Source organism: Meles meles, chromosome 8 (genome assembly GCF_922984935.1).
Source record: "Meles meles chromosome 8, mMelMel3.1 paternal haplotype, whole genome shotgun sequence".
Classification (NCBI taxonomy): Eukaryota; Metazoa; Chordata; class Mammalia; order Carnivora; family Mustelidae; genus Meles; species Meles meles.
In genome coordinates this window covers 95,866,523-95,875,313 of record NC_060073.1, presented here as the reverse complement: position 1 = coordinate 95,875,313, position 8,791 = coordinate 95,866,523, and the positions used below count along the sequence as shown (strand labels likewise).

The 8,791-nt window shown below is 38.3% G+C and overlaps 1 pseudogene; it reads right to left on the bottom strand.

Annotated features, from left to right (window-relative positions):
* Window positions 1-1,965: 1,965 nt before the first annotated feature.
* Window positions 1,966-2,064, bottom strand: LOC123950144 (annotated as a pseudogene).
* Window positions 2,065-8,791: the final 6,727 nt, after the last annotated feature.

Below are 8,791 nucleotides of genomic sequence, written 5' to 3'. Positions count from 1 at the left end.
ATCACTCCAGAGAACTCCAGAGTGGACGCAGTGTTTCTAAGCACCCTGGACAGTTCCTTCGCTCTCAACAGTTCTACACTTTGCATCTTTCCATTTGGATAAATGGGTCATAACAGCACTACACAGGTTTTAAAATCATACGTCAGAAAGTGTCTCAGCTGTCATCTTGCACATCTTTTTTGAGAGGTGAATTATCTTATGTGAGTTACCGATGGGTCAATTACTTTCACTGCTATCTTGTCTGTAATAAAAACAAACAACCAACTCCTGTCTCCTAAGTCCCATTCTGAAAGCCTCTCTACAGCATATTGAGATTTTCTAAATTCATTTTAGTCATTATTTTAAAAGTAAGAGAATCCAAGAAAGTTGGGAGACTCTAAACATATTTATTTGCCAAAGTTAACATTCTCTCCTTTTTCACTTATCTTCATAATCTGAGAGTGTAGTTTGGAAGAAAACTGTGTAAGTCTTTTTACCTAGTTGAGGTTGAAACTCTGCCTTATTTATCTATTTATATTTTTGTTTATTTTTCCCCATGCTTCTATACATGGTCACGATATGAAGATATCACAAAAACCAGTGTCTCCAAGGAGCATGCTCCTTATGCAGGAAATGGGAGATTACATTCTTTCTGAGACATTATCTTATACGTACATAAAATATAGTTGATTCAAAATGTTCTTAACCTAATAAATATTTGAATGCTAATTGTGCCTTGATTTCCAGCACACGTTTGTACCAATAACCTCACTTTAAAATCACTAGGGCTTTTTGTTGTTTTTGTTGAAAAAAAAAACATTTTTTTTTCATTTTGAAAAAAATTTCATTTGAAAAAAACAAAAAAAAAATTGTTGAAAGCCAATCCGGAGGTGATGTGCCAAAGGAACGTTTAAAAATCCATTTTTGCATAGCATTCCTTAACACTTGTTCATTCTTTCTGCATTACAGCTCTATTGACAACTTTGCTTTCAATCAGTTGCTATTAACGAACGTTAACACACCACATTTTAGGCTCTGCTAAGATAAAATATTGTCAAAATAAATAAACCTTTCCAACCTTTCCATTCATTTCCTGTTTTCCTTATTTTCCTACAGTGATAGACGTTTTCTTCCTTTTCTTTAATGTCCTTGATTTTGACATGTTCTCTTGGCTATTATACTGCTAATATATCATATTTGCCAATGTAACTATTGTAGAATAAGCCTAAATTCTTCATTCTTATAATCTTACACATTCCCCTCCTAGCCTCATCTCTTATCCTTTCTGATCAACTAAAGTGAAACCTTCCCCACCCCCAAACTGACCCTTCTTACCATTTGCAGGATCACAACTATTGCAGGAGTTCTTTCTGCTGCTAGAAAGAAGATCATAACAAGAGTTGAGCTGCCACAGCCATACATTTCCATTTATATCCCTCCTCACCCTCCACCTAGAATCCAGCCATCTAGCATTTCTTCCTTGAATATGATGTGGCCATATTGTCATCAACAACACACACTTTTTTGAGCCCCTACCCTCCTAAGGGGACACAAAGGCTATGAGACATGGCATAAACTGCCTAAAAGCTACAGTGAATGAAAAGGTAATTCAATGCAAGGTAATAGAGACTCAGAGATGATTCAGAGGATGAGCAATCCATGATGTATAAAAGGCTCAGAGACATAGTTCCTTCTCAGGTCAGGCTTGAACTGGCCCTGAAAGAAGGAGAGGACGTACCCAAATAGAAAAGAAGAGAGAAAATATTCCATGGGTGATTTCTTGATTTAAAAAGTTGGCATTATGTATTCATAGATTGTTTCTTTGTTGTTCTAAAGAATAAGGTTTTTTCTTTATCTTTTTTCAAGTTGTTGGTTTAATTCCAGTTAGTTAACATACACCGTAAAGTTAATTTCAACACTTCCATGCAATACCCTGTGCTCATCATGGCAAGTGTCCTCTCTCCTTCATCCCCATCACCTATTTAAAAAAATATGGATCACTATATGAATTTTTGTGTCATCCTGGTGCAAGGACCATGCTCATCTTCTCTGTATCATTCTGATCTCCGTGTATGTGCCGTACATTCATAGATAGTTCTATTCAAAAGACTTTTCAGAACTCTCTCTGAAGGACAAAAAAAAAAATCACATATTTGTGTACATTAGGCCCCAAATTTTAAAACTTCTTTATATTAATTTTCTAAACATTAAGAAACATAATCAGGCTAATTATTCTTAGCAGGTCTTTACATACTTTAATCAGTTTCTTAGCTGTAGCGGACTCCAAAACTGTCACAAATATTTTTCCGAATAATTTGTTTTTATTAAGACAGCCCTGTTATTTTTAATTTTGCCGTAAAGTTTCTTGCAATCCTAAAAGTTGAATTTTTGTTTAATAAACTTGGAATTATGGGCATTACCAATTGACTCGTCTTTTAGACTGGTTTTTTTTTTTTAATTGAGAAAAATCTCCAGGTGGTCAGGTGAGGTCAGGCCAAATTCCACTAAACAGGGAAGATTTTTTATTCTAATTCCTTATAAGGAAGTGTACAAATATATCAGCTCAAATGTCCAAAGTTTCTATTTTGGGGTTTCCACCCAAATTACCTTCACTTTGTAGAGGATCAAACTCATCAAATAAGATGCTTCTATTTGCCATGTTTAAAATGGTGGCCCAGAAGGGAAGCAGCTGGGGGATGGGCAAAATGGGTGAAGGGGAGTGGGAGGTACAGACCTCCAGGCATGGAATGAGTAACTCATGGGAATAAAAGCACTCACAAGGAATAGAGTCAATGATATTGTAATAATGTTGTATAGTGAGAGATGGTAGCTTGTGAAGAATTTAGCATAATCCATAGAGAAGTCAAATCCCTGTGTTGTGCACCTGAAACTGATGTAACATTGTGTGTCAACTATACTCAAATTTTGTAAACCTTAATAAATAAAATAAATATTTCATAAACAGCAAATGTAAAATCATAAGTCTTCTCTATTTCTATTCTGGAAGAAAACATAAATGCATTGAATTAAAAATAATGTTTCCATAAAAGACTATTCCCCAAAGCTGAAGTATTTCAAGATATTTTTGAATTTCAGGATTAAGGTTTATGTATTCTGAGTTCTCGTAGTCTCATTAGACAACATGTTTCCCACACTGGCATTCCAGATCAATTTTTCTGCCTTTGTATTAATTTTCAGGATTGTCTTACTCAAACATTTTATTTTTAGTAATTGCAATTTTCTAAAATCCTCAAAAACTAAAGCTTTGCAGTGTGCCAATTATTGAAAACTTTTTTTTTTTTTTTTAACAGTGGTTGACCTGCTGCCCCCCTGCCTCCAGCCTCTCCGACAAAGGGTGAAAAGTTGGCCTCCAGGGCCCTAACCCTGGCTGTGGCCACCCTGGCTGAGGAGTTTCTGGGCCCCAGACACCCACGAGCAGCAGCTGCAGCACAGCCAACAAGTGGAACATCCCAAAACTTTAATAAAAGATGTTCAAGTGATTTGGAACAAAATGCAATTAAAATAAGGTAGCTCATGGGGCACCTGGGTGGCTCAGTTAGTGAAGCATCTGCCTTCTGCACAGGTCATGATCCCGGAATCTGATTCTCCATCTGCCCTTCACCCCACTTATGCTCTTTCTCTCTCTCTCTCTGTAATAAATAAAATCTTAAAAAATAAATAAATAAAACAAAATCAGGTAACTCATTTGCCCCCTCCAAAAAAAAAAGGTTTCAAAAACTTTATAGGACATATAGGTTGATTCACATAAAGTTTTCACATTTGTAAAATTTGCTCATTGACAGGTAACAAAACGTTTACCTCCTTTTATATTTTTATATTCAACATCAGCTTTGTAACAAAAAATGAAGTTTAATTATTTTAACCCTATTTTTAAAAATAGTTGTAAGTCTTATCAGCGATAGCTTCTATATTTGACTAGGGGATATTGTGGCTTTTGTGGATGGACACACTTTGAATAATCCATTTACCACTAATTCCATACACACTTCTGTGCCCTAGATTTATTCACTTAGTGACAACACTGATCATTTTGAGGGTATGCTCCACCAAAGTCCATATTTACATAAAGTATATCATCATAAAGTATATAACTCGTTCAATGTTGAAAGTTTTAGCCAAATTCTGGTAGTGTTCAAAATAATGTTAGCAATTTCACCTGGGGAAGAATGAACTTCCAAAAGCTTTACTTGGTCCTATGACTGGGTGGGTGAAAAACTATTTTGGGATATTATCTTCATGGCCTTTCAATTTGAAACATAGGACTCAGCCTTTTTCCACTGGGATTCTTTAAGAATTTTAAACTGTCCTGGATCCAAGGCATCCACTGTATGCCAGGGCAGGTACATCTGGAATGGTACTGGTCAGCTACCATCTTGGGCAAAACTGAGAATGTAGTCTTTCTTTTCTTTCTTTTTTTTTTTAATTTTATTTTTTCAGTGTTCTAAGATTCATCATTTATGCATCACACCCAGTGCTCCGTACAATACGTGCCTTCCTTAATACCCACCACCAGGCTCACTGAACTCCCTACCCCATCCCTTCCACAACCCTCAGTTTGTTTCTCAAAGTCCACAGTCTCTCATGGAGAAAGTGGTCTTTCAAGCCACTTGTCTTGTGTTCTGTGGCTCAGCTGAGAAACCCAGTGGATCACACCAACATAAAACTGTCATCATTGAACTGCTACTATTTTCTTCCATACATGGAGCTTACACAGTTAATAGTTATTTCTTCAGTGTTTATATTAATGTACACAAGAAAACTTGGATTATTTAAAAAAATTAGAGCAATTAATTTGGAAGGATACATTTTTTTAATGTGCTGAAAAGTCAAGCTTCCCATTATTATATGTAAAAACACCCTCTAGAGTGGCAGATACTAAATTATTGCATTCAGACCGGGTCTTCATAAACTAGTAATTCTCCAGTGAAGGCTGATGCTTCATCAGCAGATTTCTGTTTTCATGTTGCCATGTGGTCAGTGACCGCACCACAGCCTCTGGGGTGGATGGGGACTGTGGAAAGACCTTGTGTGCAAGTTACCCATTCATCAACTCCCACGAGAATGAAGATCTAGTCCTTAAATGTGCATTCGACCGGCCTTACATTTGCATTCAATGGGCTCTTTTCTTCCTTTTGTACTCATTTTTGTCAAAAAGGCTAATTGCAAAAGAAAAAAAAAATGTACCCTCAAACACTGAGATACTGGCTATAGAATTGTATTGCATATATGATGACAAAATCACCACAGCAAAAGCTTTCACACCACTCACTACATGACCCAAGCAGGACCACCCAGTTTTCAGTTCATGCACACATTTCATGTAGACCTCACAGAATTCCCCATGTGGGGCATGGATCCCCCCAACCAGTAGTCTGGCAGCTTTATGCCTCTCTCAGGCGGTAGCAGGCGTGACGGCAAGGCCAGGTCACAACTGGCTGGCAAATACTGTGGCCACTAGGGCAGCAACTTGAAATCCCTCCTGCCAGCACCACTCAAGACTGGAAAAACCTGGGCACCTGGGTGGCTCAGTGGGTTGGGCCGCTGCCTTCGGCTCAGGTCATGATCTCGGGGTCCTGGGATCGAGTCCCGCATCGGGCTCTCTGCTCAGCGGCGAGCCTGCTTCCCTCTCTCTCTCTCTGCCTGCCTCTCTGTGATCTCTCTCTGTCAAATAAATAAAATAAAATCTTTAAGAAAAAAAAAAAAAGACTGGAAAAACCTAACCACCCCATACAGCTTGTATCTGAACCCATTTTGTCACTGAGCACCCGATATTCCTCCCTCGAGAAGGAAGCCTCTGAGTCATGTCTTCAAGGAGTGATGTAACAACACAGTCCTCTGAGATCTCTCTTCACTTTGAGACTCTCATGGTTCTAGAATAGATCAGAGGGGAAGTGTTCACTACAAAACAGAAGGCCACCAAGACCAACCTAACCAAGTGCTATTATTATTTTCATGCTACAATTAATATTAATACTTCAGTAGCCAGTGAACAATCCAGAGGGAATGCTAAATTGGATGGAATGCTAGGCAACAGGTAAAACCCGGAGATGGTTGCCAGCAAATGGAGATATAAGATTAGTTGTACTGTAAGTAAACAAAAGAAATCATCTAAGCAGAATTTATTTCTTAAAAATATTTTTGTCTCCAGGGGTGTCTGGGGGGCTCAGTCGGTTAAACATCCAACTCTTGATTTTGGTTCAGGTCGTGATCTCAGGGTGATAAGATCAAGCCCTGCATCAGGCTCCATGCTGGGCATGGAGACTGTTTAAGATCCTCTGTCTCTGCCTCCCTCTGCCCCTCCCCAACCCCCACACCCCGCTCCTGTTCTCTCTCTATTAAAAAAATAAGCTGTTTAAATTTCCACATTATAATGTTCAATAAAGTTCATGGTTTTATTACATATTTTTTTTAAGAAAAAAAGGGGCACCTGGGTGGCTCAGTCAGTTAAGCATCTGCCTTTGGCTCAGATCATGATCCCAGGGTCCTGGGATAGAATCCGGAATCAGGCTCCCTGCTCAGCAAGGAGTCTTCTTCTCCCTTGCGTGCCGTTCCCTCCTGCTTGTGCTCTCTCTCACTCTCTCTCTCTCAAATAAATAAATAAAATCTTTTAAAAACTCTGCTAAAACAAGTATATTCCAAATGACAATTTATTAGCCTGAACCAAATGAAGTTGCCATCTTTACAGTTCAAAAATAGTTAAATCTGAACAACTTCATCTTAACAGTCTTAACACTTCAAGACAGTCCACAGTTGAGACGCCATGTTGTTGAAGCTGAAGAACAAGAGGGACTTTTGGAGGAAATATAAGAAGAAAACATGGAGAAAATATGCACATTACAGGAAAGGATTGAAAAATGGAAGATCAGGGCTAGAAAAATTATGAATAGGTCTTTGCTCTAATTATGTTCCTCAAGTTTTATGAAATGTGTCTTGAGTAAGATCTACCCTGAAATATTCTCAAGAGGGTATGAGTTCGGAAACCAAAAAGAAACCAGAGGCTCACGGAGGATACCAGTAATTTGTCTGGCACTTTGCAAAGTGAGAGAGAGAATTGAAAACCGAATGGGACCGATTAGACGGGAAAAGAAAGAAAAGCAAGAACAGATTCTCAGGGAAGCTTGGGCCTTGCCCTGAGGTGTACCAGTCACGCACTTAAAACCCTTTAACATCAAAACCCTGTTTAACACATGCTAACGCCCAGCTGGATGTGATTTCCAATTCTCCCCTTAATTTTTCTCAGGTGCTGAACTAGAAAAGCCCCCAGCTTCATGGAGCTCATGATATGGTTGAAGCTGCCTAAGTCAATGCCATTCCATAGAGGTATTTACAGCAACAGGGAGTGGGTGAAGAAAACTATTCTATTTTAATTTGGGACTGCAGGAAACTTGTGTATTAGAGAGAAAAGTACCTGTATTGTATGATCAGTCACATCGCTCACAAACTCACAGTAACACCTGACAGATCACTTCATTTCTCTAGACGTCATTAAGAAAAGAGGAGTTTGGGCCAGATAAATGGAATGTCCATGCTATTTTCCTGAAATTGGAATCATGCAAAATTAGCAGATAGCTTCTGCTCCCATGTTCTTAGGTACCTCCTGGGAATGGAGAGGAAAAATAAAATAAGAGTAAAACCCCAGGAATCTTCGACTAATGTGGAAGAAGTTACAGGATCAATAGAATCAGAACAGAGGCAGAAAGTGGGGTTCGAGGTTGGGGGGAGACAGGTGGAGGATGAATTTATCTGTTTTCTAGTTACTTTTTACCAAACCTACCTCTGGGTGCTGTGGAAAAGAAACATTTAAAGAGTTTATTTTTGCTTCTTGCTGAGATCTGTGTGACTGAAATCCAGCCTTGTTTTTTTATCCTCCTGCTGTTTTTCTGTTTGTTCAGTACTGAGCATTTGAAAGATATTTCAACTCTGAAAGGGTGGGGGGAAGATACTACAGGGTAAAGTTCCATGTCTGGACATTTTTCTTATAAATTCTTCTCTCTCTCTCTCTGTCTTTGGTGCATATTTGAGGAACTTCAAAGCATGTGTTCTTAATCACTCTTTTGGCATTTCATTAATGTTTGCAATTCTGACTTATTAAATCTAAATGAAGTCCTTATTGGAGACATTTAATATATAGTACAATATGCTATGCGTAAGATAAAAGGTCCCGAAGGATGGAGGAAATGAATTTCCATGCATGTCTTTTAGGATAGCATTCTTTTCTGGAAGGATATCCTCCAGAAGCAGGAAGATTCCATTGTTAGTTATGTGTATGTTTGTTTGTTTGTCTACCCAAGAGATAATTCACTTGCAGTTAACTTATTAGTGGATAATGTTGATTGGACTGGAGATACTAAATAATTGTTCAATCTTCATAGTTTAAATAAGGAAACTAATTTATGTAATGGGATGAACCAAGGGCCAGAAGTTAGAAGGTGTGACTGTGTTGCTTACTATCTGTATGACCTTAGGCAAATCCCATAACCTGGATGTTTGGGTTTTTTGTTTTGTTTTATTTTCCAATAATGTGGAGGTTTCTACCTTCCTCATTTGAAGTTGGCACAAATGAGTTAATCTGTTGAAGACTGCATTAGAGAGAGTCAAACAGGAGGGACAGGGAATGTAAGCTTAAGAGCAATAATCCCTGCCCTTGTTCCTTAAGGATTCTCTCTATTGTAACTTCTCCAGAGTTCCTCCAAAGATTAGAACATTGAAAAATATAGGATCCTGTTGTTAGCAAAAGAGCAAATTCTGTTAGCATTATCCCTGGCTTTGTTTTCACTAGCATGCCTATGAT